A 12,906-nucleotide genomic window follows, 5' to 3' on the forward strand; every position below is an offset into this window, starting at 1 on the left:
TAAGAATACTAAATTGAGTAATTACTATTAGGTGGAAAATTGAGGGCTGCTGAAACTGACAGGGTAAAAATGCTGGAAATTAGATTATTCATTTTCATGAATACTATACATTAGAAAGGGGATATAGGTTATTAAAATAATCTGTGCAAATGATTGTGAAGATTTGAATCAGAGCAGTTAACTATGGATGTATGGTTGTAGGCACAAATCTAAGAATTAAAGTATTTCTTTAACAAATTTGTGTTGTCTGTCCCCCGAATGCAAGTCATTTTGTAATTATTGCGGAAAGAAAGCAGAAGTTCAGGCAACATTTGTTTGCACACTCACTATGAATCAGGCACTGTGCTAAGTTTAGGGGATGCACTGTGCCTATCTTTGAGGCTTCATGAGCTAGTACAGGAGTTGCTTGTTAAACTTTGCAATTCATACAATATTTTGCAATTATTCAACTCTGCTGTATTCCAATATAACTTTATTCACGAAAACAAGTAGTGGGCTGGATACATGCCAAATATAAGTTTCACAATAAAGATATAAACAAAGTGTATAGAGGAAGGAAAATTAAATTCAGTAGGGGACATCAAAGAAAGTCATATAACAGATGCCACTTGAATGATGTAGGACAGAATAAAAATTAGTCCAAGGTTGGGCGTCATCAACGCGGCAGCAGGAGACCTCTCCGCCCCAGCCGGGGTTACGGAAGCGACCGTCACCGGCTCAGATCCCTGCCCCGGGAATGGAGACTGGCTGGTGGGGTTGAGTGGCCCGAGCCGAGGGTGCAAAGAGCTCAGGGCGGCGGCAGCGACCGCGTGGATATCCGTGGTCACGACGGCCTCAGAAGGCGGAGAAGATGAAAGGTAGCCGGATCGAGCTCGGAGATGTGACACCACACGATATTAAACAGTTGAAGAGATTAAATCAAGTCATCTCTCCAGTCGGCTACAACGACAAGTTCTACAAGGATGTGCTGGAGGTTGGAGAGCTAGCAAAACTTGCCCATTTCAGTGATGTTGCAGCAGGTAGGCTGTAGGGTGGCTCATTCACAGAATCAGAAGAGACTTTACGTCATGACTCTACTAAAGGCTAGGAATAGGAACTAAAATGTTAAATCATGTCTTAAACATCTGTGACAAAGATGGCACTTTTGACAACAACTATCTACATGTCCAGATCAGCAGTGAGTTGGCAACTGACTTCTACAGGAAGCTTGGCTTTGAGATGAGTGAGACAAAGAACTATTACAAGAGGATAGAACCTGCAGATGCTTATGTGCTGCAGAAAAATCTCAACGTGCCTTCTGGCCAGAATGCAGATGTGCAAAGAATAGATAACTGAGCAAATTAACAAACGAACTTTCTTGCACTTGCTTGTCACCAAATAAAAGAGAGGCCCATTGATTTTTTTCCCCTTATTTCTTTTAAAGCTTCCTTTCTCCTTATCTTGGCTCTCTCTCTTCTATCTTTCCTTCCTTTTTCTCTTAAAATTTTAGTACTTTCGATTATTAATTAATTAAACATTAATCATATTTGGATTGTTTTCGCTTTCTGACTTTTGTGAGGTGGTTTCATTGAAGGAAGAAGAAGGAAGATATATAGATATATTTAGTTTCATAGATAAGATATATGGTCCCAAAGATTGGGGTGTCCAATAATTTCAGATTTTTTAGCTAATTTTTTAAAATACCCTGCTGTCACACTGAAGGGCAGAGCCTACAAAATATTGTGTATTCAGAAGACAAAAAGCAGCAGCAGCAATATCTTCTCTAATTCGTAGACAAGTTAGTGTGTTTGTGGTTCTTTGGGTTTTTAATACTATTTGTGGGATCCTAATCCCTAAACATTGCCTTCACTCCACCTTTAGTCCTTCTGAGCACTTTCTCAGGGCTGGACCATTATTATTATCCTTGTAGAAAATACTTAAGTTTTGTTGTTTCTTTAAGCAGTTTTTCCTCTCTTCCTTGCTGGTGGTTGAGGTATATGGGGCAGTTTGGTTAGGTAGTGTTTATACTTCGGTCTCAGTTATTTGAGTTAAACTGCTTTTTGCAAATGAGTGGGCTGGTTGTTAACAGGTTTATTTTTCCTAGTGGTATTAACTTTTAGAATGTGGGCTGGTGAAATTCATTTATTTTAATATCCCACCTAGAGATATGGTCTTTAACTGGCCGAAAGTGGTTTATTGTGATTTACTTTTTTTCCTCCTGTCCTTTTTCTTCAGTCAATCCCAACAGTAGTTTCAGTCAGCATTGTTAAAAATGGAGTTTATGTCCTTGGAGATTAATGCCCTCTAATTAAATCGGAAGCAGATGTTTTCTCTTGGACTTTATTAAAAAGGACTTGAAGTTTAGATGGACTTGTGGCACAAAAATTTCATTGACTGTCAGCAGGCTAATGCAGGCTGCTAACCCTGTGGCTACTGAGTATTTGATTATATAGGAAAGAATATCAAGGCGGTCTTTTTGAGAATATAGCTAAGCTATTACTTATCCATTGGAGAACATCCCAGATTTGATTATACTCTATGCCTACAATGTTGAGTTTAAGGATTTGGGGAAGAGTGGAATTGTTAAATGTATTGCTTCCTTCCTTGGAAAAGTAGAAATCTAGAAGTGTTAATAATGCACATGTCACTATGACCTCCTCAACTGAAAGAACTAACTTATACCAGAGTATTTTCTGGCATGTAGACAAGTGGCTTTGATGGGCTGATAAAGTTTTGTAAGATGGGAAACATCTGAAATTTTTTAATCTTTTCTTCCCATAGTCCCATCTCCAATATTTAAAATTTTTTAAATTGTCAATACCGATGGCCCATTATAATGTCCCATTAGATTTTATAACAGTGCACAGGACTTGAGTTTTCTCTCACTTTACTTTAAAAGGAAGGTTGAGTCATAACATTTATCCTCTTTTGTAAAATTCTAGTATGAAAGTCTCATCTCTCCAAATATACTATTTACAAGATTAGTGCGCATTTTATAATTGTAAATTCTTACTTGAGATTGTGAAAGTATAATAGGCTTAAACAGTCTTATTGAGTACCAAAGAATAATACAGAAAAAGGAAGATAGTTGATGAGTGAATACATAAAGTTCTAATTTTAAGATAGTAAAAATCTACAAAGATTATGCTGTTTCTTGAGCATCAGTTTCTTAAGCAGTCCAAATCAGCTTAGAAGAAAGGTTTCATACTAAGCACCTTTAACCTTCATGGTTAAGCTTCAGCTTCCACTTGCCAAGAGAAGAGTGCTTGAGTGACAGAAGGCATTAATTTGAAGAATTCACTTTTTGTAAACTTCAGATATCAAAATAAATTTTGATATGTAAATGAGTTTTCTGAGATGACACTGCCTCTATTTCTATAACCATTTTGCCTGGACTATCTAATCAGTCCTACAAATGTATCCCTAAATGTGGTTATTGAACACAGAATAGCTGCCTCATGACTAATTAAATGCGTGTTATTTAAGGAAGGGAAAAAATTAAATGTTGAATTAAGTGTGTAGGCTCTCTGTTATTATAGTTTCTTTTTTCCACAGAAACTTAATCTAAATCGTAAATATGTGTAAAGGGTTCGTTGTCCTGCATCAAACTTGTATTAAATAATTCCATCCACTTAAGGTAGAAGCTGGGCACTAATTCATATGCCTGTGAACCAGTAAAGACTGAATGAGTGCCCCATTTTTGAGTTGGTAATTTTGATACATAATAAAAATTACCTTCTTGGAGGTAATACAGTAATCTTTCTATCAACTGAAGATCACAGAATGTGGCCATAATTCAATACAGCTTTTACTTTGGGGTGAATAAATAAAAATTATATTGTATGATCATTGATTTAGGTTCTAAAGAATAGAATCTGCAGATAAATCTATGCAATATATAATTTGCCCAGATTTGTTTTTATTTGGGTAAGGAAATTCTGAAATATCCCCCAAAGTAGTTTACTCACCAATTGAAAGTCCTCCAAAAATAGAACTATTGGGAAATCATTGTGTGTGGTGGTGTAAAAGAAATGCTCCCTCAGTTTTTTGGAGGAAAAAGCTTTAAAAATACTTAAATGTCTAAGTTTACTTGGTGCAGTTAAGAATTAAACTAGTCAATTTTAACATTGCTGTTACATCTGAAATAAACTTATGTGATGTTCTGCTAGTAATCTGTGCTGTCTGCTAAATGCTAATTCATATGCCTGTGAATCAAAAAAGATTGAATGAGTGCCCCAAAGAAAATCCTGCATTGTATTGACATTTATATTCTGGCGTCAGCCACTATGTGTAGTCATTGAGTACTGTTACCCATATTGTTTTGTTTACTTTCACATTTCTTTAAGATCTAACTCAAAACTTATTAAAATATACCAGGTATAAAAAAAAAATTAGTCCAAGGTTGATAAATTGAGAATGTGGGGGCAGTGGGATCACAGTTAGGTACTTATTTATTTGAGAGAGAAGTCATGAATTTACATTTTGAACATCAGACTTCAGGTAGTTTAGTGATTGCACAGACTTTGGTGTTAGATCTGGCTTTAATTCCAGCTCTACGTCTTATTAACTCTGGACAAGTTACTGAAAATTTCTAAACATCAGTATCTTCATCTGTATAAATAGGGATAATCATCATATTCATTATAGGTTTGTTTTGAGGCTTACAGCATGTGATGTATGTAAAACATAAAATAAAGCAAAGTGAATATTAAGTGTTCTCTTTTGGAGAGAGCATGAAGAGACTGGAGATCCAGAGCTAAAGATGTAGATATACTGCCTACAATCCCTTCAAATAACCACATCAGTCAAGGACATTACACTTCCCAGTTGTAATGTTAAGACACAGGCACTTTAGGAGCTACCGAAAATGTTTGGTCTAGGAAAGCAATAATGGGACTAACTTTTTGATATTAGACATTTTCTTTGCTAGCTAAGATTTTTTTTCCCCACATTAATCCAAAATCCCGCATTGATATTCTGCAGTCAGCCATTTGGAAACCTATTTTATGATGAAGTCTTGGAGTTTAGAAATTACTATCTGGATCTCCAAACAGTGTCCTACTTCAGCCTCCTCAACACTCACAACTTGAGTTAATACTAGTCATGACCAACAGGTAACATTGTTGGCTGGTAGAATACAATAATACTGGTGTTTATAATTACCCACATGGTTACATTTACTGCAGGTTTTTATTTTTTTTATGCTGCTTTGAACCACTGTTTAGTGTCCTTTCCTTTCAGTCTGAAGAACTCCTTTAGCATTGCTTGCAGGGCAGGTCAGGCAATGATACACACTCTGCTTTCACTTGCAGCTTTCAGAACTCTGTCTTTGTCCTTTGATTTGTTAACGTAATCAACATATGACAGGGTATGTTTTTCTTCATGTTTATGTTGTTTGGCATTCTCTGAGCTTCTTGGGTGTGAATATTCACATCTTTTGATAAGTTTGGAAGGTTCTCTGTCATTATTTCTTTGATTATTCCTTCTGTCCCTTTCTCTCTTCTCCTTTTGGGACTCCCATAATCATACATGATGCAATTTGATGGTGTCCCATAGCTGCCTTAGGCTAGTTTCCCTTTTTTTTTTAATATGAAACTGATTATATTACAAATTTCAGATACACACACTAGAAAACTATTTTATTCAGGCCCTTTAGAGAAGTATTAATTTAATCAAATCTGGAATATCTGCAGTGTAAATTTTAAACTAACTTTAAAGTTTACAGATCAAAGGCACAGTATTAACACATTTAAGATAACTATTGTTCATAAGACAATAGGAGGTACTTTATGAATAAAGTGTTATTAACCTAGGTTCAAAACTATCTAGAAATGACATTACCAGGAATGAAGTGCTAGATTAATTACAAGTCACCAGTTTCTAAGACTAAGATACTATTTCCATAAGAAGAAAACCCAATAGTTATAACTTTATTATGAAATCTAACTCTGAGATCTGAAGAATGAGTGAGTGATAAACATAGTTTCTGAATTTAATTAAAAAGATATAGGGGAAAGGTTCCAAGATGGTGGCTTAGTGAGGTGTGGAATTTAGTTCGTCCTCCAGATCAGCTAGTAAATAGCCAGGAACAGTACAGAACAACTGTTGGAGCCACATCAGTGACCCAACACACAGCATACACGAGTCTGGACAAGCTGTAACTCCCCCAAGCCATGGAGGCCAGCACCCCTCGCTGACAGGCATAGCAGCCTGGTTCCCCAAGGGGAAAGGAAAGAGACTTGACTAGTAGCAGGGGCTTAGCTCAACCACGCTCCAATTGTGGAATTAATTAACAAATTCTGACTACTGAAAATAGGCCCCCAGCTCAGAAAAACCTCGGATGAGAGCTAAAGTTACTAGGAGCTTTTGCCCCAGCAGAGACGGGGCAGGGCTGACTGGAAAAAAAAAAAAAAGAGGTTTTTTGGATCAGACAGCACAAAATACTTAAAAAGGGCTGGACCCTAGAAAAGGGAGTGGGGCACATAGAGCCTGGAGATACATAGAGCAATGTATCAACTTAAACTCTTCATTAACAAACCTGAGGAACAAGGTCCTGCTCTGAAAATGATTTTTTTTCTTGCTTTGTTTCTACAATTTAACAGCTCATTAGATACAACTGCAAGGCTTCTCAAGCTCCAACTGCCCCAAGCAAGGGCAAAATTAAGCTTGTCTGAGAGACAAAGTGCTGGTCAGGTAAAAGGACTTAATTCCCTGGAGGCTGTGCCTTTCCGGAGAGCAGTTGGACCCAACTTAGGTGGAATCCCTCCCTTAAGGAATTCAGACCCCAGGGTTGGGGAAAACTGAAGCAACTAGAGCTAGCCTATAACCTCTCCTCTGTCTCACCCCTGCCCCCAGCAGATAGAGTCTGCTGAAGTTAAAGGTACAGCATCACTTTATGCTGGTGGGACCCACAGGCAGACAAGTGCCATATACCGGGCAGGATAGGAAAAACACAGTCTAGAGGCTTCATAGAAAAGTCTGTCAACCTGCTGGGTCTCACCCTCAGGGAAAAACAAGACAGAAAACAAGAAAAACAGAAAAATAAGAACGGAAAAATTCTGATCCATTAAACAAAACCTATGCTAGAGGTCTAGAATCAGCTCAACTGAATGCCGAAGAATAGATAGAGAACAAAGCTATCCAGCAAGAAAAACCAAGTAAAAGAGTGAAAATAATCTCCAGAATAAAGTAATTAAGGAAATCAAATGCCTAGATGCCAGCAAAAAGTAATGAGTCATACTAGGAAAATTGAAGATATGGCCCAATCAAAGGAACAAACCAACAATTCAAATGAGATACAGGAGTTGAAACAACTAATTCAGAATGTTCAAACAAACATGGAATATCTCATCAAAAATCAAATCAACGAGCTGAGGTAGGATATAAAGACAATGGGCAAGCTAAAAGAAGAAATTGAAAGTCTGAAAACACAAATCACAGAACTTATGGGAATGAAAGGCAAAGTAGAAGAGATGAAAAAAAACAATGGAAACCTATAATGATACATTTGAAGAGGTAATAGAAAGGATTAGTAAACTGGAAGACTGAACATCTGAAATCCAGCATGCAAAATAAAATATAGGGCAAAGAATGGAAAAGTATGAGCAGAGTCTCGGGGAATTGAACGACAATATGAAGCACATGAATATACATGTTGTGGATGTCCCAGAAGGAGAAGAGAAGGGAAAAAGAGGAGAAAGTGATAAAAAATTATCACTGAAAATTTCCCATCTCTTATGTAAGACAAAAATATTAAGGAACCACAGTCAATGCAAACCAGGGTCAGTAGTCAACAGGAACGTTTTAATATGCTTCTACTGAATGTAACAAAGGCATTATGCCAAAATTAAATGTCACCAGGCAGGGACATGGGGGAGAGTATGTATTCTTTGTGGAAGAAAAGGAAGTGTCTTCATATAGATTATGGTAGTGAAGGCATGTCTATACCGTTAAATTGGATTGTATGATGTGTGAATAAAACTGTTTAAAAAGGAACAGAGAGAAACAAGTGCTAGAGATAATGTGGAAAAAGACGTGTACCTATTCATTGTAAGTAGAGAAATTGAGAGATACAGCCCCTTGGTGGGCAGTATAGTGGTTCCACAGTAGGCTTGGGGTGAGGATGCCATATAATCTTAAAACTTGTTGCTCAGTATATACCTGGAGGAACTCAAATGGACATTTGCACATGGGTGTTTATGGTGGCAGAGCTCGCAATCCACAATGGATGGAAGTGGCCTAAGGGTACAAAGACTGAGGAACGGGAGGGGAACTATGGTGTATACGTAATTATACATGGAGTACTTAGTGGCCACAAGAATGAATGAAGTTGTGAGGCATGCAACTAGGTGTATACACCTTAAGGTGTATGTTGAATGAAATGTCAGGAACAAAAAGACAAATATTATCATGCCTCAATCATATGGACTAAATATACTATAAAAACTTGGTGAACTGAATTCAAGAGCATGGGTTATCAGGTTGGGGCCTGTTGTAAAGAGTCCTAGATTGTAAACTCTTGCAGCAGTCACATGTATCCAGAAGTCGTAACTGATATTTCTAAATTCTGAGATATTGAGCTGTTTCTGTCAATTGCAGAAACTTCAGATTTTTATTTGACACCTGAGACTCAAAGTTAGAGCTCTGAAGTTTATGAAAGTCAGAAGTACCCCATACAGGAACTGTTTAAAAAGTTGAAAAAGGGATCAAACTTTGACTAGACATATGAATGAAGCTGATCTGAATAGGACTAAAAACACAGGTGTCAAGTTCATATCTTAAGGCTTAGTCACTCTGGTCTGGTAGTAAATTGAAAAAAGCACAAGGAGCCTCTGGTAGAGTGTTCATCTTTAATCATCCCTCTGCTTTGCTTTGCTCTCTCTCTCATCTCTTTCTCCCCTCTCATGAGGCTTACAGAGCAATAGTCCCTTATATACTAAATTACACAAAAGTGGTACTTTACCAATAGGTGATATCATTCATGGGGTACATGATTGGATACTTGTCACATCATTGATTTACATAACAGGTACTATGTTATGGCTACATAAGCTATGCTGTATCATGCTTCCCTGGAACGTCAGACCTGGAAACACTTAAGGCAGCCATCTAAGCAGGCTGTTCATAATAAACAATTTCTTGGGTCCCACATAGGGTAAAGGATGATATGGTCCATATGGTAAAATTTCAACTTCTGTGTGAGTCCAAAGGGAGAGATGTTTATTTGGGCAAAATTTCTATTTTGGTCAGTGCACTTCCTAATTTAACTTGTATGGTCAGTCTAGTTGAACACCTTAAGTACATGGAATCTTGAAGAGAGTGTGAAATCCTGTTGGTTTGTCCAGGTTTGTGTGATGCCCCAATATATCCCAGAGTAATTTGGGCAGTGAATAAAGAAGTATTTGCAAGGTCCCCTTGGGGGAATAGGGAGAAAGGAGGAACTATTCAACTTCCCCATTTGGAGAACTTATGATATTCTTCCAAGAATTGGGGACAACAAAATCAATAGGTTGAACTCTCAATCTTGGGGTTCACCTCTATGAAACTTATTCCTGAAAAGGATAGGCTGAGCATACTTAAAATTATGCCAAAGAGTCACCCCCAGAGAACCTCTTTTGTTGTTCAGATGTGGCCTCTCTCTCTAAGCCAACTCAGCAGGTGAACTCACTGCCCACCCTTATATGAGACGTGACTCCCAGGAGTGTAAATCTCCCTGGCAATGTGGGACAGAAATCCCAGGATGAGCCAAGTCCTAGCATCAAGGAACTGAAAGAGAGAAGAGTGAAATGAGACAAAGTTTCAGTGGTTGAGGAATTTCAAACAGTCAAGAGGTTATCCTGGAGGTTATTCTTTTGCATTATATAGATATCCATTTTTACTTTATAGTATATTGGAGTGGTGGGAGGGAAATACATGAAACTGTTGAGCTGTGCTCCAGTAGCCTTGATTCTTGAAGATGATTGCATGAAAATATAACTAATACAATGTGACTTTGTGATTGTGAAAACCTTGAATATGAAGCTCTTTTTATCCAGGGTATGGACAGATGAGTAAAAATATATGGATAAAGATAAATAAATAGTAGGGGGGACAAACGGTAAAATAAATTGGGTAGATGGAAATACTAGTGGTCAATGAGAGGGAAGGATAAGGGGTATGGTATGTATGAGGTTTTTTTTTTCCTTTTTATTGATTTTTCTGGAGTGATGCAAATATTCTAAAAAATAACCATGTGATGAATACACAACTATGTGATGATATTGTGAACCACTGATTCTATAACATGTATAAAATGTATGTGTGTGAAGATTTATCAATAAAAATGCATTTTAAAAAGATATAGGGAACCAAAGAAGGTATGAATTGATGAAAAATGTACTTGTAATGCAAATTACACAACAGTAAATTATTATTCATAGCTAAAAATTACTCACCTTTAACCAGAAATTAACTTCAAAGATTTGACAAGTGACAATACTCTATTTTCACATATAAACTGTTAATATCCAGTACTTGCCCAAAGGAAATAACTGTTGTCTATCACAATTTAATATCCACTTTCCAAGGGTAACTGTAAATAGTAACAAATTCTGAACCATATATTATAGAAATTAGTCACAAGAGTGCAAAAATTCCTGGAGAGAAATAGTCCATCTAAAAATTACAAATATAAGGAAGCACTTTGCAAAGTTTTGTTACTAAGAAGATAATTTCCTCTTTGTTCAAACTTTACACAAATGAAGAATTTTTCTTTACTGGAAAAGGAAACAAAACTATAAAATAAAAATCAGTGCATTTTCAGGCATAAGTAAGTATTTATACCTGGTTCCTGTATGGTCAGGTTAATACATAAATACCTGAGAAACACAGAAGTTCAAATTAGTGGAAAAATCCAAGTTTCTTACATATCCATTCTTCAGGCAGGTCATCAGTATTTCTTATATCAAATACCTTGGTTAATTCAGCTGTTTGAACTGGCTTATTCTTACACCCATCATACATCATATGTTGTTCAGGCTTACATCCAACAGACTGGGGAAAATAAAGTAGGAAGGATATGAAACTTTTCCAACATCATGTGGATATTTATCACTATAGATAATGAAGGCAAGATTGTCATTCAGGTAGTTCGTCATTTAGTTCATCTAATGAAATGCCCTCAAGGTCTTCATCCAGTACCACCAGGAGTTTATCCTTGTCAATCTTCATTATAATGGCAGTGGTGTACATTTCTTTGTGAAAATGAAACTTTTTCAGTTTTTCCACTAAATCTTCAGCAATATCACAAAGCACCAAAGACTCACTCATTTTCCTTCTCACCTTTCCTTGGGTCCCTTTAAGAATAGCACAGAGGCTACTTCCCTTCCTGCCCTGGCCTGTTTTCACTTTTAATGATTCTTTTTTTTCTTTCTGCTTCTTAGCCTCACTTATTTCAAGAGCCTTGTCTTCAAGTTCACTAATTCTTTCTTCTTCCAGCTCCAATCTCCTCTTGAAACCCTCCTGAGCATTTTTTCATTTCATTTACTGTGGTCTTCAACTCCAATAGTTCTCTTTAATTTCTTTGTAAAATTTCTTTCTCTTTACTCAGAATTTCATATTCTTCATTCATTGTTTTCCTGATATCTTTTAGTTCTTTCTCTATACTTTCCTTCATCTCCTTGAGCATTTTAAGGTAATTTTTTATAAAAGACTTTGTTTATGTTCACATATCTATCTTCCTCAGTGTTTTGTGTATTTTCATTCTTGTCCTTTGGATGGGCAATCATTTCATGTTTGCTCGTCTTGTCTCTTTTGCTGTACACTGAACATTTTGATATTTTAAAATGTTATCTCTGGGATTTATGCCCTAGGATGTCTATTCCTTAGTTTTGTAACCAGTTGGGAATAAGACCAGATTTTCTTGAGCTTAAGTCCTCCTATCAGGAAGGTCTTCCCAAGGCAAATGCAGTGTGCAGGGCTTCCCTAGTCTCTCTGGGCCTCTTTCATGTCCTGGACTTTTGCTTGTTGTTTTAGAGTTAGTTTAAAGAATTTTAAAGGACTTTGGTCATCCCCTTTGTTTCCCAGGAGACAGACCTCCCTCTCTAGGTATTTGATACCAACAGGCCTTTGTCCCAGACTGTCTACGTCTATACTTTTGCAAGCTCCTTTCATTGTCTCATGCTGCTTTTGCCTGCAAGGAAAATTCTGAAAGGAAGGTCATCCCAGATAGGACTGTCACCCCAAAGAGGACTTTCCAAACCAAAACAGGACCAGGGACCCTTGAAGGGGCACTGATTGGCTCCAAAGTGCCCTGAGGAGGACATCAAGAAGGGCTCCAAAAGCTTCTCCAGTGGTTTCCCAGAGCTTAGCTTTTGTGGCCTACCCAGAAAATACAGCTCTTCAGCCAATTGTCCCCTACAGCCTTGAGGAAGCACTGCACCTTTAAATCTCCACCACCTCTGCCCCTATGCAGAAAGGACTGAAACTACAGAAGCTGCACCTTGGCTGGGGTGGGGTTGAAGCAATGGCTGCTGCCACATTTGTCAGAGGCAGGTTGAAACAGCTTCCCTCAGAGCCAGGAACCAGTGATCTGAATTCACTATTCAAATGCTGTGATCAGTGATTGTTCTTGGAAAAGATTCTTAGATTCCTTTCTGTCACCAGCAGCTAGCCAGGGACTGGACCCTGTGGCAGACTGCAGCAAGAGTGGGGACTGGTGCCAGTAGCCACTGTACAGAGAGAGCAATTTACAGGTCTTGATACTGAAGTAGGTATTATTTTTATTCCCATTTCAACTAGTAATGTCCCTTTACCTTTCCTGTCTAATTCTTTAATCAATATCTTCTCTCCCCACATACCTAAACACACACACATATAATCTCCAGACACATATATACACACACACCAAACATTGTAAATTTCATGAGGACGAGAGCAGAGAGCATATCC

General features: G+C 37.5%; 2 pseudogenes; one reads left to right on the top strand and one right to left on the bottom strand.

Annotated features, from left to right (window-relative positions):
• The first annotated feature begins 850 nt into the window (after positions 1-850).
• On the top strand, positions 851-1,335 carry LOC143678853 (N-alpha-acetyltransferase 50 pseudogene; annotated as a pseudogene).
• A 9,522-nt stretch (positions 1,336-10,857) lies between these two features.
• On the bottom strand, positions 10,858-11,286 carry LOC143678854 (glia maturation factor beta pseudogene; annotated as a pseudogene).
• Between the last annotated feature and the right edge of the window lie 1,620 nt (positions 11,287-12,906).

The sequence above is a fragment of the Tamandua tetradactyla genome, chromosome 4, assembly GCF_023851605.1.
Source record: "Tamandua tetradactyla isolate mTamTet1 chromosome 4, mTamTet1.pri, whole genome shotgun sequence".
Lineage (NCBI taxonomy): Eukaryota > Metazoa > Chordata > Mammalia > Pilosa > Myrmecophagidae > Tamandua > Tamandua tetradactyla.